Source organism: Crinia signifera, chromosome 3 (genome assembly GCF_055691185.1).
Source record: "Crinia signifera chromosome 3, ASM5569118v1, whole genome shotgun sequence".
NCBI classification, from domain to species: Eukaryota; Metazoa; Chordata; class Amphibia; order Anura; family Myobatrachidae; genus Crinia; species Crinia signifera.
Genome location: NC_139219.1, coordinates 63,717,030 through 63,723,766, shown reverse-complemented (window position 1 = coordinate 63,723,766; position 6,737 = coordinate 63,717,030).

The following is a 6,737-nucleotide window of genomic DNA, read 5'->3' as shown; positions in this document are numbered from 1 at the left end:
TTACAGGCCGTACCCATGCATGGTGTATCGGCCGTTGGCGGCTGTGCGAATTTGCACCGTAGTGACCAATATTTTAAAATTGGATACTGCAGGTATCGGGAGCACACCCATGGTTTCCAAAATTGCCCACGAGGTCTGCATCATTTATTGAGGTCAAAACCTTGCAGCCAATTATACCCCTTTCACACTTGCAAAAATATCCCGGATTTTTGCATATGAACGCATATCAACCTGGGATTTAGCTCAGTGTGAAAGGGTCTTGTCACCGCATCCCGTGATTTCAACACGGGATGCGGTGAGTGTGAACGGGTATTCCGGTTCAGCGTGACCCAGATCCCGTTCACTGCAGTGACATCTCCCAGCGCCGTCCCGGCCAAGCCTCCAGATGACGCCACACGCCCGACTTCATTCCAGGACGAGTGGCCAGTGTGAAAGCACTTGCAAGCCAGGTCCCACCCAGAACTTAGAAGCCGGCTTGCAAGTGTGAAAGGGGTATTATATGCCTGTGAATCAGGCCTATTTTTGCTAAGCGTGGAGCCTGACAGGAGCACGGACACGTGAGAGAGTTGCTACAGTTTTGCATGGATTTGGAATCTTTCCCAAATATCAAATTGCTGCAGACATTCTAGCATATGGAGGAAAATCTGACTTTTTTATTTATACTGTGTAAAAAAGTTCAGCAACATTTTTTGATGTATAGTCCTCCTCATGCATGCTATGATATTATTCCCTCTGCATTATAGATTTCAATGGTGCTATCTGCATATAAAGCGGCCACGGGAATTATTGCTATGGATAAAACACAGCCCTTCACCATGCTGCTGCTAGCGGCGGGTTTGCTGATTGCTGCTCATGATTGGTGATTTGAGCACCAAGTGGATCATCGAAAATCTTTTGCTCAGTTGGATAATGGAGATGGAACGGTCACAAAAGATGACTTTGTATTGGTCCTCACAGAGAAGAGAGCTCCGGGGGTCGGAGAGGACATTAAAACGATTATTAGTTGTCATAATACCAAAGAGTTTTTGAAAGGATCTAAGTACAAAAATAATTTTTGCTCTCTTCTTTTGGTCCAAAAAGTAACATAGTAACATATGTTACTAAGTAATGAGCCCAAGCTTGTTATGTTCAGGAGGGGGGACCCCACGCCATTTTTATTTTAACTTTTACACATTTTTTAAAACCATGTACAGTTCTCAATGATCTGTGCATAGTTCTGTCAAATTTGCCAGTCAGAACTTGGTCAATTTTTTTTTTTTTTGCGATTTTTGGTAATGTTTAGCAAAAATCGCACCCTATTACATTTGCTAGTTGTATCCTTTATATTGGGAAAACATCTGGATGCGAATTGAAGTGTGATTTTTACCGCAATTCGCACCGTTAAATGTGTGATTTTCAGAAAATGATCAAATTCGGAAGTTTTTAACCAAAAATCGTACATGTCTAAAAAATTGCACCCTATTACATTTTGCTCTTTGTCTTATTTTAAATAAAATGGCTAGATAAAGTGAATAGCATGTGTATGGCGCCATCTTGTGATGAAATGTAGATAAAGCACCAAACTGTGTGACTGCCCAGTCACTGGGCTCTTTGAGAAATTTGAGATTTGTCTAATAATTTATTGTGAATAATAGTAATTTTTTGCAGGATGTCAGAACTAAAGGTAAGGGAAGTTCTGGACATAAGAGGCTGAGACTTGTAGTGGCACACCAGAAAATAAAAATACATGTGCACATCTGGCAATACGAACGGAATGGGATTGGCTGCAATCGTATTTGCATAGCTGCTGAAATTCAGGATTAGTATTTTCTGATGGCGAAATAATTGGTATTTGGCTGCTGAGTATCCTGATGGACAAATACAGCCAACCCTGAAGCATTGCACAGATCAGTCTGATCCGTGGGATGCTTCTTTGTGTAAAAATAATAAAGAGTTAAAAAAATGCACAGGGTCCCATCCCCCCAGCATAACCAGCCCCAAGCTCTTTGAGCTGGACTTGGTTCCAGAAATTCAGGGGAAAAAGTGACTGGGGTGCCCATAAATGTAAAAAAAAAGCATCACCAGGCTCTTGGTCCAGTCACAGTTCCAAAAATATGGGGGACAAATGAAGTAGGGATCCACCGTATTTTTGAAATCAGCACTGGGCTCTACCATTCATCAGGGTAATGTTACAGCCGGGGGACACTTATTATGTAAGGTCCCATGCCCAAAGCATTAACCTATGACTGGTTAGCCCTGGTGGAATTTCCTGGGGGAGTGGGGAGACCCCCAATAAAGGCCCCTTCCTCCAGGCCACCCAAAGCCAGGAATGAAGCTCGGGGCTCTCCCCGGCACCCCTGGGTGGTAGGTGCTGGGTTAATAGCTTTGAATGTGGACTTGTAGTTCCAGAGCAGAACAGATATTAAAATAAATACAAACCATATAACGTTCAATTTTATTTACATACATGCAAACTTACAACATACTCACCTATGTTGTGTACTCACATATGTTGCCACATAGTTCAGTCACCTTCCTGTCCGCTTCTAAAGCTAGGCACAGACAGGTAACAACACCGGGGACTCCAAACATACTCCAAAAGGAGTGTAAACATTATTTGGTACTTGTGTAATATCTGGGCGCCCGATTTTTTCATTGCATGCCACTACTTAAGGCATGCGATGAGACACGATGGGACCCGATTTTTGGGCTTTTTAGACGTTCCTTGTACAATGTAAAAATCGGTCGCATCGCATGCCATTACAATGGCATACGATGCGACAGACCCGATTTTTACATTGTACCCAATGTTAAATGGCCCCCCAGACCCGATTTTTAATTGTATACCCACGCTTCTGGCTCGCTGCGCTCGCCACACTATATTAAATCAACTCCACGCCGACGTGGATAGTGGGGGTATGAAAAGGTCGGAGGACGCGTACCGCCGCCCCGCTTCGGGTTGGCGTTGATCGCAGTGTGGCGTTAACAATGGGGGGGCATTTGAAATAGTCATTACCCATCAGGGTGGGTGTACAATCCAAAATCGGGTCGGGAGGGGGGGGGGGGCATTTAACATAGGAATCAAGCATCTGGGTGCCTGTACAATTAAAAATCGGGTCCAATCGCATTGCATGCGATGCGACTGATTTTTTGTTGTACAATGACATAAGATGAAAAAATCGGGCGCCCAGATAATACACAAGTACCCATTATTTTTACCCAAATACTTTTTATTACAGGTGTTCATTCATATATATATATATTTTTATAACATAGAGCGCTCCTTTTAACCTCTTTATTCAAGTCACAAATTATTGGCGCTGCCATAAACAATAGAGCACGGTACACATAGCATTTATATTGTTTAATAGAACAAACCGCTGCGGCTGACCCGTACCGCCTGACCGAGGAGCAGCATGCTCCTCCTCCATGTAGCTGAAAGGGAATCCCACTGATGTAAGTCAGTGGGAAGCCCCTCAACCAATCAGGTGCAAGCTCCATGCATCTTATACCTTATTATAGATCATAGATGTGGTTGATTGGAGCGAATTGGATCATTATGTTACCAATTCACATTGATTTAATCCTGAAAGCATTATGCAAGAGATTAAAAATAAGAAAACAATACTGTCTGTAGATCCGATACAATAGGACAAAAATCACAATCGTAAAACTCATTAGATACAGTTCTCCTGCCACTATACACACACTCCTACATCCACTCCTGTCACATACTCACTCAGTCCTGCCACTATACACACTCCTCCATTCTCTTCTCTGCCACACACTCACAGTCCTCCTGCCACTAAACACACTCACTCACAGTCCTGCCACTATACACACTCCTCCATCCTCTCCTCTGTCACACACACTCAGTCCTCCTGCCACTATACACTCCTCCATCCACACACTCACTCACAGTCCTCCTGCCACTATACACACTCCTCCATTGTTTATTGCACGTGCCATTTTGTCGCTATGTTATACTATGTATAAATAAAGGTTATATATTCTGGAATCCGATGTGCTTGCATGAAGAGATGAGTTCAGGGAATGCCTGAAGGATTGGAGGGGATGCGGTCAATATGCCAGCGGTCCAAATCCCGACCGCCGCAATGCCGGGACTTTGTCCCTCTATGGGTGTCCACGACACCCATAAAGGGAGAATAAAATAGTGTGCTGAGCGTAGCGAGGCACCGGGCCCGCAAGGGGGGGGAGCCGGATTGGAGACAATAGGAGAGTCTTATTGTGCATGGGAGTGCATTCCATGGAGTGGGTGCAGCCTGAATACAGTCATGCAATAGAGAATGTGAGCAAATAATGAGTGTGGATGAGACATGTAGATCTTGTGAAGAGTGAAGAGGGCAAGTTAGGAAATTTTTGAGATAAGAGATGTACGTTGGTCTAGTTTGGTTTATGGCCTTGTGTGTAAACAAAAGTATTTGATATTGAATACAGAAGAATACAGGTAACCAATGGGGGACTGTCAAGTGAGGAAGATCAGCTTTGCAGCTGCAGTCAAGGTAGATTGTAGTAGTGAGGAGATTCTGTATTGGGGGAGACTACTACAATAATCAATGCAGGAAATGATGAGAGCATGGATCAGAGTTTTAGCAGTGTTTTGTGTAAGGTATCAGCCAGTGGCGTAACTATACATTTTTACCCCCCTGCCAAAAAAGTTTCTGCCCCAGTAATGCCACTTACACAATACGCCACACGCACACATTAATGCCACACACCGTAATTCCACTTCCACTTCTACTCTACGCTAGGGATGGGGAACCTTCGGCCCTCCAGCTGTTGTTGAACTACACATCCCTGCATGCCCTTCAACGGTTTTAGCGTGGCCAAATAGCAAAACTGTAGCAAGGCATGATGGGATGTGTAGCTCAACAACAGCTGGAGGTTCCCCATCCCTGCTCTACGCCATAACCTGTAATGCCAATTTAACCTGGTTAATATTCATGACGGTACTACACAATTTATTGGTACATCTTGTACACACATGGAGAATCTTCATGTAGTGGCAAGGAGTATATATTGGAGTATATAAAGGATTCTTTGGAGTATCAGAGTATATCTCTATGCGAGTCAGGGTATGAACCATACTCTCCACAATTCTTTTGGGTTAAGATATTACCTGTTTCACATATAGAAAAAAACAAAATAAACCTTTATATGTGTACACTTAAGTCTAGTATTGTGAGTGGGGTAAGCCCAATGTTTCACTTTATTCTTAGCTGTCCCTTAAATTCATGGGAATCGGTACATCTGTCAGAATGAACTTAGGTCTACAGTCATTAGGTCGACCCCACTAGGTCGACTGGCAGGAAGGTCGACCTGACTTAAGGTCGACATGGGCCAAGGTCGACATGACTTAAGGTCGAATTTGCATAAAGGTCGACATGAGGAAGGTCGACTGGTCATAAGGTCGACATGGGTTTTTCACTGTTTTTTTATCCGAATGTCGACATGGACACAGTTGGCAATGAGAATCGGACCCTCGCAAAGCTTCAGGCACGGTGCCTTGCTGCGCTCGGCACACTATTTTATTCTCCCACCACGCCCATGAAATACCGCCTGTTGGCACATGTCGGCTCAAAAAACAGTGAAAAACCCATGTCGACCTTATGACCAGTCGACCTTCCTCATGTCAACCTTTATGCAAATTGGACCTTAAGTCATGTCGACCTTGGCCCATGTCGACCTTAAGTCAGGGCGACCTTCCTGCCAGTCGACCTGGTGGGGTCGACCTAATGACTGTAGACCTAAGTTCATTCTAATAGATGACCGCTTCCCAATTCATGGACTATCTTTTTGTTTGTTAAAAAAAATGTTCTGGTATATTCCACGGAGATTATCTGTTTCAGCAATAATGGCACAACCACAAGGAAGTTGTTGTTTCGAAGAGTAACACCTTCAGGATCAAAAGGTATTATATTACTTAACATTTTTTAAACATAGTGCCTAAGATTGGTTCCATTTTTAGTTTCTTGTTGTATATAGTTATTCATATGGGCCACAGGTTACGACCGTACACACTGACCAATAACGGTGGCTGATATCATTTAGAGACGTCACCGTGGGCCGACTAAACATGCAGGTCGTTTGGCTATATAGCAAAATTGACCTGCATCTTCAGATGACATCAATGGATGTTAACGATGCGCAGGAGCGCACACCAATAATTATATTGAGTGTACACAGACTAGACTATATTGTGAATGATATCGCTCAGAAGCCCCTTTCTGCGATATTGTTCACAATATCTCCTAGTTTGTATTGGGCCTTACTGTGAAGCTGAATTGCCCTTCACAAATAGTTTTAATTGTGCTACTTTTTTTGTGCGCCATCACAGACATGATTTTATTGAAAAAACGCAGCGCCGTTGCTATACCAAATGGCAGAGCCTGGAATTGATAGTGATCAGATCTGACTGCGAAATGGAGGGGAGGATGACTTGCCGATGTCGGAACGTGAAGATTCGTGCCCCTGACATCCACTGAGGCCCCAAATTCATCGGCCTCCATGCTGTGGATCACTGATCTGAGATTCCATTTGAAAATGACCTCCCCACAACTTGGTGTTCAAAGATGAAATATTGCTCCATGGTACAGCCAGGGTCAGACATTTACTGGGAAGTCGCAACTCTCTGAACCTAACCCTCACACTGACGCATACCTCGAAACGTGACCCTCTCCAGGAGGGACACAATGCTCTGTTTCTGGACTTCCCTCTTAATGTATGATTGCCATCAC